General features: G+C 42.6%; 1 long non-coding RNA gene across 2 annotated transcripts; it reads right to left on the minus strand.

Annotated features, from left to right (window-relative positions):
• Positions 1-8,847: 8,847 nt before the first annotated feature.
• LOC101707884 (uncharacterized) lies at positions 8,848-10,858 on the minus strand. 2 transcript variants are annotated; one of them, XR_001184238.3, is made up of 3 exons: positions 10,519-10,858; positions 9,930-10,080; positions 8,848-9,186 (listed from the first exon to the last, which is right to left on the minus strand). It is a non-coding gene; the product is annotated as an uncharacterized LOC101707884 (long non-coding RNA). The 2 variants fall into 2 exon arrangements; XR_205756.4 differs by having other exon boundaries at positions 9,893-10,080; positions 10,519-10,841.
• Positions 10,859-11,026: the final 168 nt, after the last annotated feature.

Below are 11,026 nucleotides of genomic sequence, written 5' to 3' on the forward strand. Positions count from 1 at the left end.
CAGCAGAGATCTGAGTGAGATAAGTGCTGGAGGAGGGACAGTTAGGGGTTGACAGGAGGCAGGGTTTCTGTGCTCCCACCCAGTACATGTTGAGCACACCTTGGAGTATGTCCATATCACAGTCTTACACTTGCCTAGTGTGACACGGCCTCAGTCTCCTCCCCAGCACCTACTTTCACACTCTGTTCTGTCCTCCTTCTGTTTGATGTCTTAGCAGACATGCACCAAGGTTGATGTTAATGATGTACCAAGTGACTACACCCACGCAGGTTTCTTAAGACACTAATGAAAGCAATTTATGATGGGTCTTTTTTTACTTTAAACTAGTGAAGACAAGTTGTGAGTTGTCACCTCAACTGGTCTAGGTAGACTATTTTGCAGTTTAACCAGCTCCCCAAACCAGAGTCTGCCCCAAGGAAAAGGGAAAATTACTTTTAACAACTAGCTATATCTTGAAGAAGGAGAGAGGTAGCATTTAGACAAAATAGAATCCCTCTTTCATCCATGGCTAAATGCTCACAAGACATGAAAGGGAAATGGAAAGATATGTAAAATTTTAAAATAAAATAAAAAAGCCTTTCATCTAAATTTGATTTATGAATGTCACTCTGAACTCGTGATGTATTTTCTTTAAAACAAACAAAATCAACCTAATGCACAGAACCTATTTCCTAGCTCTGTCTATTGAACAGGGTGAGAAACAATCACTGATGTAGCAGCAATAAGCACCCTTCAGAGCTGAGGATTGTCTCTAGATACAAAATTACACCAGAAAGAACCAGAATTCCTCCTCACAAAATAAGAGAGCAGTAGCAATACGTATACTTAGTGATGTGGACATGGAGGCTGAAAGTATTATGGTAAAAAAAAGGGACATTTTCAAATGAGAAAAGATAAAAGTTCAAAGAAAACCTAAAGCTATAACTTCAAACAACTCAACAGCAAAATCCACAGAAATGTAAGACGGGCAAGGATTCTTTGCTATGCTGCTGTGTTTCGTGTTGTATTAGGTCAGGAGGACACAGCACCTGGTCTCTTTAGGATGTAACATTGGTCAGTGGCTACTGATTAACCAGAGGTGTGGTTAATATAGAACAGGAGGAATAACTGAAGGATTCTTATTATTTTCAAGTGCTCAGAATACTGAGTTGGTTTCTGTATGTTTTCTAAAGGTGTCCAAAGACAAATAAATATATGAAAAAATATTCAACATCTCTAGTCATTTGAGAGATGCAAATTAAAACAACATTGAGATTCCATCTCACTCCAGAAAGCTATCAAGAAATCAACTAGAGCTGGAGATTTAGCTCAGTGGTTTCACCACCTGCTGCGCAAGCACAAGGACTCAAGTTTGATCCCTGGTGCCAAAAAAAAAAAAAAAAATCAACCAATAACAAATGCTGGAGGGGCTGTGGAGAAAAAGGATCCCTTCTCCACTGCTGGTGGGAGTGTAGACTGGTGCAACCACTGTGGAAATCAGTGTGGAGATTTTTCAAAAAACTAAAACTAGAGGTTCCATTTGACTCACCTGTATCTCTTCTTGGTATCTTCCTGAAAGAATTAAAAGGATCAGGCCACAAAGATATATGCACACCCATATTTATAGCAGCACAGTTTGTAATAGCTAAATCTTGGAAACAGCCCAAATGCCCATCAACTGATGAGTGGATAAAGAAGATGTGATTTTTTTATACAATGGAGTATTACTCTGCCATAAAGAAGGATGGGCTTCAGACATTTATAGTGAAATGGATGGACCTTGAGGCCATACTTTTAAATAAGACAAATCAGACACACATGTTTAAATACCACATTGTTTCTCTGGTGTGAGAATCTGAAAGTGGAAATAGCACTGAAATGTATAATGGATGTTGGGAAATGGGAAGAAAATGATCAAATGGGAAGGGGAACAAGGGAGGAGAGAGGGAGAAAGGAAGGAAGGGACAGGAAAGAAAGTGAAAATAGAAGGAAAAATGAAATCAAAGCTTTTGTAGATAAGGAGGGGAGGGGGGTTGGGGGATGACGGGATAAAAAATAAATTAATTAATTAAAAATAAAAAAGTGCCCAATGAGGATTTTCTCTTTTGAATTACTATGGATTCATGTATTTTAGCATATTTTATATCTTTCAAATCCATTATAGATATTATTCTTTTTGATACTCAAAAATCATTCCATTTTTATCCAGGGGGAGTGGTGCATGCCTATAATCCCAGCACTATGGAAGGCTGATAAAGGAGGATTGAAAATCTGAGTCTAGTTTGGGCAACTTCATGACTGACTGAGACCTACCCTGAAAAAAATAAACAAATAAATTAATAGTGCCTGGGATGTACCTCAGTGCAAAGGCCCTGAGTTCAATCCTCAGTGCTTCAAAAAAAAAAAAATCCATTTTGCCATTAGGAGCAGCTTTGAGTAAGCTCCCAGTCTGTTTCATGTGGCCCCAGCAATGTTTTGGGGCCCCAGCTCTCTCCTGTGATCCTGCATTGCACACTCTTGTTGTCTGTTTCCTCCTCCTCACTTGGGGTTCTGCTTCCTGTTAGTGAACATGTGTGTTTAGAGCACTCCTTACAGCGCTTCTTGTCCTAAGTTGGACATTATCAGTGGTCCTTCTTAGTGGATGGAACTAGGTGACAAGGTGTTTTGTTTGTTCTTCTATTTCAAAAAAATAGGGGCCAGGGATTTAGCTCAGTGGTTTTGCCACCTGCCTTGCAATCACAAGGTCCTGAGTTTGATCCCCAGTACCAAAAAAAACCCCCAAAATACATTATTAGTTCATAATGAGATTTGCAATTCAAATTTAGCATGACAAAATTTTTAAATAAGTTTTAATTCATGTCTTAGTTTATCTAATTTTTTATATTATTGTTTTCTTATACTTAAAACATCCTTAATGCCATTAAAATAATTATTGATTTGCTTTATTTATTCAGATTAATAATAAAAATGGTACGTAATGAGTAACAAAATGGAAACTGATAATAGTTTAGGATTTCTTTTGTAGAGAATTTTTGGTTTTTTTTTGTCTTTGTCTTGCAATATGTCCCACTAGGAAATAGAGTAAAAGCACAGTGTTTTTAAAAAGTTACTTACAATAATCCTCTCTGCGGTTAAGCAACTTATTCAATACCTAGTCTCATACATTTCTTCTACTTTATTCTTAGGGGTTGCCATTTTAAGAATTAAATTTTATTTAATTTTGTAAAACATTTACTGTGTTCCAAAGCTAAATGTATAAAACAATTATACTCAAAAAAATATCTGGCCTCTTTCCTTTATCTGCTGTTACCAAGGCCATGTAACAAGTTAACCCCAAAGCTTAGTGGCATGCATAACCATTTATTATATTCACAAATTTTGTGGGTCATAATTTAGACAGGTCACAACAGGAATATGACTTAACTGCTCTTTGACACCTGGGGCCTCAGCATGTCTCAGTCTGTCTTCTGTTGCTGAGAACACAATACTATAGACTGGATAAGGTATAAAGAACAGAGGTTGCTTTAGCTCACTGTTTTGGAGGCTGAACATCCAAACAGTGTGGTACTAGCTCTGGTGATGGCCTTCTTGCTAGTACAGTCTCATTGCGATACAGGGTGTCACATGTCCCTATTGTCTCTCCCCCCCCCCCTTTCTAAAGCCACCAGTATTCAATAATGATGGCTCCACTGATGATCTTATGTCATCCCAATTGCTTCCCAAAGGCCCCACCTTTAACTCCATCGTCCAAATCAATTCTCATACTCTTAGTACCTTGTCATGGGTCTTAGACTTTGGCTTGAGTTCCAAAGGGGACAACCCATATTGAAACCACAACTCAGCTGGAAGCATGGAAGGCCAGGTGCTAGAAACACCCAGAAGCAGCTTGTGCTGGCTCAATTCCTCTCTAATAGCTTTGCCCTGTGGCCCCTTGTACAGGTCCACTTGCTTCTGTTTGTGGTCTGTTGGCTGGTTTTCTCAGTGTGAGCATTCTAACATGGAATCCAATGGAGGCTATATGACCACCCAAACCACACAACATCCCTGTGCTGTGATCTCAATTCAGACAGCCAAAAACCTCATCACAATTCCTGGCAGAACAGTGAAGAGCCTGGTGTCTTGATGGAACAGAGGCAAAGTTCTACAGGAACATGTGAGGCTAGAAAAAATGACATGGCAAGTTTGGAAAATACAAAGTGCTAGGACATTTTAGTTAGGTTTTGTTATATCCTTCCATCTGAAAAGTTTCAAGACGGGAGAAGAAAGGGAGCAGCTTACAGTAGCACTCCATTGTGCAGTCACGTGGGAAGAGAGAGCTAGGAAGGACAGCGAGTCCTGGTAGGCACAAGGGCCGGGCTCTAAGAGAGAAGATGGGGTGAAAGAGTGAGGAAAGACCCTGGTATACTACCAGCAGGAGGTGCTACATTTCTCCATCTTCTTGGGGGAGGAAGGAGGAAGTTTATTCTAGTTTGAATGTTTTTTCTTTTTCTTTTTTTAATTGACTTATAAAGAAAGCAGTTACAGTGGTAGGTTTATACTCGAAGACAGCTTCCCTTTGCAATGCAGCCTCCCGCGAAACGTTTGTGTGCTGTGTGTGCCATCACATTCAGAGGAAACTCCACATGCTGTGGGGGGTTGTAGTGTGCCAGGGTCTCTCCCCACACTCACAAGAACATCCTGAAGCCTCGTGTTTCCTAATGAGGAGACAAAAGCCCAGAGGGGAGCAATCTAGGATTGTGCATGTCAGGTAATAACAGCTTGAGGATCATTTGATGGCTGACTTCAAAACAAGTGCTCTTCCCAGTTTGTTTGGGAATTAGTTATTTATATCCTTAAAACTATTAACCCAGAAAACTAGAGACATTTATAGTTAAATGGATGCATATTGAGGCCATCCTCTTAAGTGAAATAAATATGACACATATGTGTAAATACCAAGTAGTTTCCCTAGTGTGAGAAACTGAAAGTGTAATTAAGGATACACACGGATGAAATTGCCTAATAACATATTTCTCGGGTTGTGTTTCCATCACGTATCATATGACTGTATCAAAATTTAAATTAGAGAGAAGCTTAGCTTATGTGGAGTCTGCTAGCTAACTGGAGTTTTTTTCCAGACCACTATTTGTTCAATGTTGGTTTTGGGGATCTTTCTGAAACAAATCACATCGTCTGGTATCTTGTTGGTGCTTGAGATGATTTTTTAAGTTATATGGAAGAATGTTTAAGTGCTTTTCAGTTTTGTTTTGGTTGAGTTCTACCGTATTTCAATATTATTTTAGTTTTTTCCCTTGCATTGTTCTTCTTTGAATGGTTTTAATTTTTGTATGTGTGTGTGTTTGATAATAGTTATTTTTTAAAAACTATTAACCCAGAAATATTTATAGACTACACATTATATTTTTTTTATTAAATTCTTTTATTGGTACATTGTAGGTATACAACACAATTACATTTCTCATTGGGAATTGTACCTTTACATAATGCATCTTGGTTCTTATTTTTTCCCCATTCCTAGCCCTCCCTTCACCCCCTCCACCTTTCCCTATTTACAAAGACTTTATTTCCACTTTTTCCATTTCTCATCATTTTTCCTTTCCCTTCTTTCCTTTCCCCTGCCCCTCCCACTACCCCTACCCCTTTGGACCTTTTCTTCCTATTTTACATTATTTTACATTATCGACTATTCGATAGAGGAGTGTGTTGGGGTGTCTGCACATGTGTGCATGTGTATGAGTAAGCTCATGGTTTTTTTTCTTTTCTTTTCCTTCTTCAGAGTAAATATCCATCTGTAGCCGAAGTCAGAAATGTTACAGAGAAGACATTTTTTGGGTGAAATTTTGGTGATGGCTTTTTGTCCCTAAGGCACAAAACTTGACATCAAAGAATAATAATGTATTGCTTTATTTTTTCTTTCAGAATATCATACTCTTTGATTTAATTTATCCTTGTATGTTTCAAAATGTTTCTTCCTGTGGTTCTAGTTATTTGAATGACATCTCTAAGAAAATAATTATACTGTGCGAAACACTTGACATGTCTTTTCCATTTCTTTTTTATTTTTCCCCATACTGTCATAGCTATAGCTTAGAATGAAACAATTCCAAAAAATATACATATTATGGCAGCCAGGCCAACATGGCAAGGCCAGAAATACTGATGTGAGAAGAAAAGAAAGGGCAAGGGTAGAACAATCAGAAATGGACTTTTCTCTGGATCTAAATAATTTGGCCTACAAAGGAGTTTTCATGGTGAGATCACCCAAAGTGGGACAAAGGGATTGAAAATGTGAGAATCCTAAATAGATGCAACAAGGAGGGAATCATGTTGTTCCTCTTATCCTCTCTGACATTCAGGTCTAAAGTCAAATCCAAGGCAGAGCCCTCCAGAAAACCCTATTTTCCTTCCCTTCTTGTGAAGGTCCCTACCTTCTATCTTAATAGATGAAAGCCATGTAGCTGGCTCCCTAAAACCATTGCTGACATTCCTTTAATCACCACGGCACAGTGAGAGTATTGATTGCCTGTTCTACAAATAAGGAAGCTGAGTTTTAGAGAAGCAGGTTGACTTGCCACGGGTCATGCAGCTCATCGTTGGAAGAATCTGAGCAAAAGCCAGACCTGCTCTTAAGCAGAATGAGTCCAGGCTTCTGAAGATCTGGACTTTATGTAAAGCTTATGCCCTTCCCTGGTCCCCCTGCTTGGTCCTCATCAGAGAATCATTGTGTGGCTATTCCTTGCCTTGCTCCCCATGAGGCTATGCCTGGCCCGGAGCAGGTGTTCTGTTTGTACCCATCAAGATACCCTTTGAACCCGGTTGACAAGCTCCCCTTGGCTTGGCTGGCCACTATTCCTCCAGCTCCTGGGGGGAACAGATACAAAGGAATGAGGGTTTTAAAACTTTGCACTCCAAGGTTTGGTGCATTCATTGTTCTGCAGTGGAGTGTTGCTATTTCTTTCTTTCTTTCTTTTTTTTTTGGTACCAGGGATCGAACTTGGGACCTTGTGCTTTCAAGGCAAGCGGCAGAACCACTGAGCTAAATCCCCAGCCCTATTGAGTGTTGCTATTTTTTAGCTGCCATCTGACAGACTCCCACCAACAGATACTGCTCTCACACATGACACTCTTGTCAGGTTTGTGCTGCACCTGTGCTTCTGATCACTCTAGTCAGCTTTACTGTCCTCAGGAAAGCATAGGGCTGCTTGGACAGGGGGTGCCACCCAGAAGTGTCTTCCTCTGTAATACACAGTAATCTACGTCTACTTCCTATTCTCCATTTTCTCACCAGATTTATTAAAAGTTCCTCTTTCTACCTCCTCACTTGTAGTAGACTTCATGATCTCTTGCTGCTACTCCCTACATAGCTGCTCCAAGGGTAGATTTCCTACTCCTCTGATATCAGGTGTCCCTTTCTCAGTTTTAACCTAAAGGATCTCTGAAAGACTAAACATCAGAACTGATATATTTAAAGTCATAGTGTGGTTCTGCTATTGCTTCATCATCGGAATGGGCTATTCTTTGGTCAGTGTTCATGAAGGAGACTAGGGCCACAGCTGTACTGGGCCATTAGCAGGAAGGAATATGAGCACAGGAGAAGGTTCTATGTTGCACTTTGTCATTGAGATTCAGAGTTGTTGATATCTGCAGCACTGCCTGGCAAACACTGACATGGGAACCAGAACCCAGGAGTTAGAAACAAGAAGAGGTGTTGTTGTGAAAGCATCTCTACCTCTGGGGTCTACACATTGACTGAAGGACATCTGTTCATGGAAATGGCTGTGCCAGCCTGTTCCCTGTCCCACTCCAAAGACATGCTTCAGTACTTGCTAACTCAAATCTCTTAAGCCTCATAATTAGTACCTCTTACAATATTTTGTGGGGGCCAATAAAATAATCACCCAGTTCCTGCCCACCTCCCTAATGCCTTTGTTCCTGTAAAAGCTGGCCAGCCTCCAGGGCCTTTGTCCCAGCCTCTGCCCTGGCTGCCTCTTTCTTTTCCTCTCTTTCTTGTCACACAAACATTTACCAAACACACACTCTGCATAGGGCTCTCTTTAGGATCTTGTGGGGATAGTATGGATGGACATTCCTAGTTCACAACCAGATTTTTGGGGTATAAATCTTGTACATTTAGAGGCTTTTTTTAAAAAACAGAAATTCAAAATTATAGATACAAAATGAGATACAGGGTCTTGAATGGGTCCTTGTTTAAGTAAGAGAACTTGTAAGTAATTTGCTTCACAGTCAATGCACTTGCTGGAGGGGAGAAGCAGTATGTGTAAAGATGACAGGAAACTCTCAGATGATGGTATATTAGTCACTTAACCATTGCTGGGCCAAAACACTCAATACCTTAAGTTTAAAGGGGAGGTTTATTTTGGTTCACAGTTTTCACAGTGTTCAGATCATGGTCAGTTGGCTCTGAGGCAGAAATAGCCTGGTGGAAGGGCATGGTGGAGGAAAGCTAAGTTCATGTAAGTCAGGAAGTAGAGAGAGAGGAGGAGCTGGAGGGGGAATACACCCTCCAAAGTCACATCCCTTAGCGACATACCTCTTCCTACCAGGCCCCACCTCCTAACAGTACATTTAGCTACGAATTCAATAGATCAATCCACTGATGAATATCGTGCTGCCATGATCCAATCACTCTCAAAATGTTCCATGTCTGAACACATGAGACTTTTAGGGGACATTCTATATCTAAACTATAACAGATTAAAGAGAGCTATAATGCCAATAAAAAAGGCCTTTGAACAGGAAGTAACTGGGTGGCTCTTCAGAATGGGGGTGACAGTGGTGAATTTTATCTAAGCCCTATGTATTAGTCAATTTTTCATTGCTGGTTACCAAATGCTTGACATAAACAGCTTAAAGGAGGAATTTATTTTGGCTCATAATTTCAGAGGTTTGAATCCATGGTTGACTGGCTGCAAGGCAGAAACGTTGTGGCAGAAGGGCATGGCGGAGACAGCTGCTCAACTCATGGCATCTGAGAAACAGAACAGGGTGGAAGAGTGCTAGAGAGGAAGGAGCCAGCAACCAGATATAATCCTCAAGATCATGGCCTCTTGACTCATCCAGACATGCCCAAACGTGTGCTTTACTAATCTTCTAGACATTTATCAAGATAATCACAAGCCTGGAAGCATGGTTTATTGGTGCAGTGCTTGTCCAGCACACACAAGTCCCAGGGGCCCATGCCCAGAACTGCAAAAACAAAACAAACAACAACCAACCAAAATCAGAGCACTGTTTGGAAAGTAAACAAAAACACAAAAAAGTAAAACAACAAAAAAAAGAAGACAACTTTTAAAAATTCCCCATACTCTTTCGGCTCTGGAAAATGGCTTGCTTTGAGGGATGTTCCTTCCTTACATGATCTAGATTAGCATCCAGGAGGCCTTTATCTACCTAGAACAAGTTAGACACTGACCCTCCCAATTCCCATTCTTTGTCTCATCTGGGATGGGATGAACTCATGGCTTTCGGGGATGAGTTCTTGGTGCCCAGTGATGGATAGCTTGTGGCCCAAACCTTGGCCTTAGGTCAAGGTTCTCTGATTTCCTGTCTGATAAACCCACTCCCCAATCTAGCTTTCCTGTCTTTGCTCCTCCCTATAGCCCCTTTGTGCCAAGTCTTGAGACTTGCAGGCCTTGCTGTCCTTGTCCCCTCTCACTATGGCAGTAGTCCGTCCTCATCTCTTTCACTAGCCCTTTCTAATAACTCCTCTCATGAAGTCAGACTTGGTTTTTGTTTGGTAAAGGTCAAAATATTTGACGAGATATTTAAACAGGACCGTAGTTTAAGGGAGAAGTAGGGTTCCAGGAAGCGGTTTTGTTTTTTAAAATGAATATTTTTAGCCAAAGAGAAAAGAGAAGGAAGAGCCACCCCTGTGGGTATGTCCCCTTGTTACCAGAGAAAGGAGATGAAGGAGCCAGAAAAAATGGGACCTGGGTCAGGGTGAAGCAGAAGAGGCCTAGTCAGCACATTCCGTGTCCACTGCACAGATGGCGTTTATTAAGCATCTGCTGCATGCTATCCACAGTGCCTGGAGTGGAGCCTCAGGGGTGTGCAAAGCAGACACAGGCCTCACTGTGCAGTCTGTGGGGGAAAGACAGATATTAAAGGAATAATCATGTAACTATTTTGAACAGTGATAAGTGTTATTTGGGCAACGTCCAGACCCCTAAGAGATTTTTCAGGCCCACTTTGTTCACACAGAGGACCCCAACGAAATCAGTTTTACTAAAAAATGCACCTGTGACTGTCTACCAACCTGGTAAGGGAGGGTCAGGGGTCTGGATTGGAGCCCAATGCCTCTGCAAAGAGGGGTGACCCCAGGGTGGAAGGGTGCAAAAGGTAGGGCTGGGGAGGAAGCCTGGGCCCCTATGGACCCCTCGCCACCTTGCACATGCATGAGCACACTCTCACGGCAGGCACACTCAAACCCCAGTTCCTGCTGGGTCCCCAAGGGCTGCCTATCGCACAGGGTTGGCCTCAGGATAGGTGGACTAGGCGCAGAGCTGTGGGAGGTCTCACCCAGCGGTCCACAGCCGATTTAAGTCCCCAGGGCGTGATCTGATCAGATCCCGTGCAATCTCCGGGCCACGAGCAGAGGCCTGCGATGGTCAGGCTGCAGGTACGCGGAACATTGTTTTGCGAGGCTCAAGTCTCTAGTATTCGTGGGTGAGGCTTCAGGACAGCGTGAGGACGCTGCAGCTGGCAGGCCAGGGGCCCCAGGTGTCCCGGGTGGCCTCCGGCTTCACGCCTGGGGCTCTCACGTTCCCCGTGGGTGGAGGCCACAGACCCTCGGACTCAGGCCGCAAGCCTAGACTCTCGGGTGTGAGCCTGGGGGCGGGTCCACCCGGGAGGCCGGGGCGTGGCGTCGGGGGCGTGTCTATCCAGGCCCGGGCTGGGGGGTGGCGTGATGGCGGGAGTAGGGGGGGGTTGGGGGGGTGGCGGAGGCGGTGTCTGTTTGGCCTGGAGAGGCGACGGGTCGCCTGGGGGCGTGGCCGTTAGGCCGACCAGGCGTGGCGTCCGGCGTCGG

This window comes from Heterocephalus glaber, unplaced genomic scaffold, assembly GCF_053883595.1.
Source record: "Heterocephalus glaber isolate CG9 unplaced genomic scaffold, H.glaber_assembly_v1.0 deba00001593, whole genome shotgun sequence".
Classification (NCBI taxonomy): Eukaryota; Metazoa; Chordata; class Mammalia; order Rodentia; family Bathyergidae; genus Heterocephalus; species Heterocephalus glaber.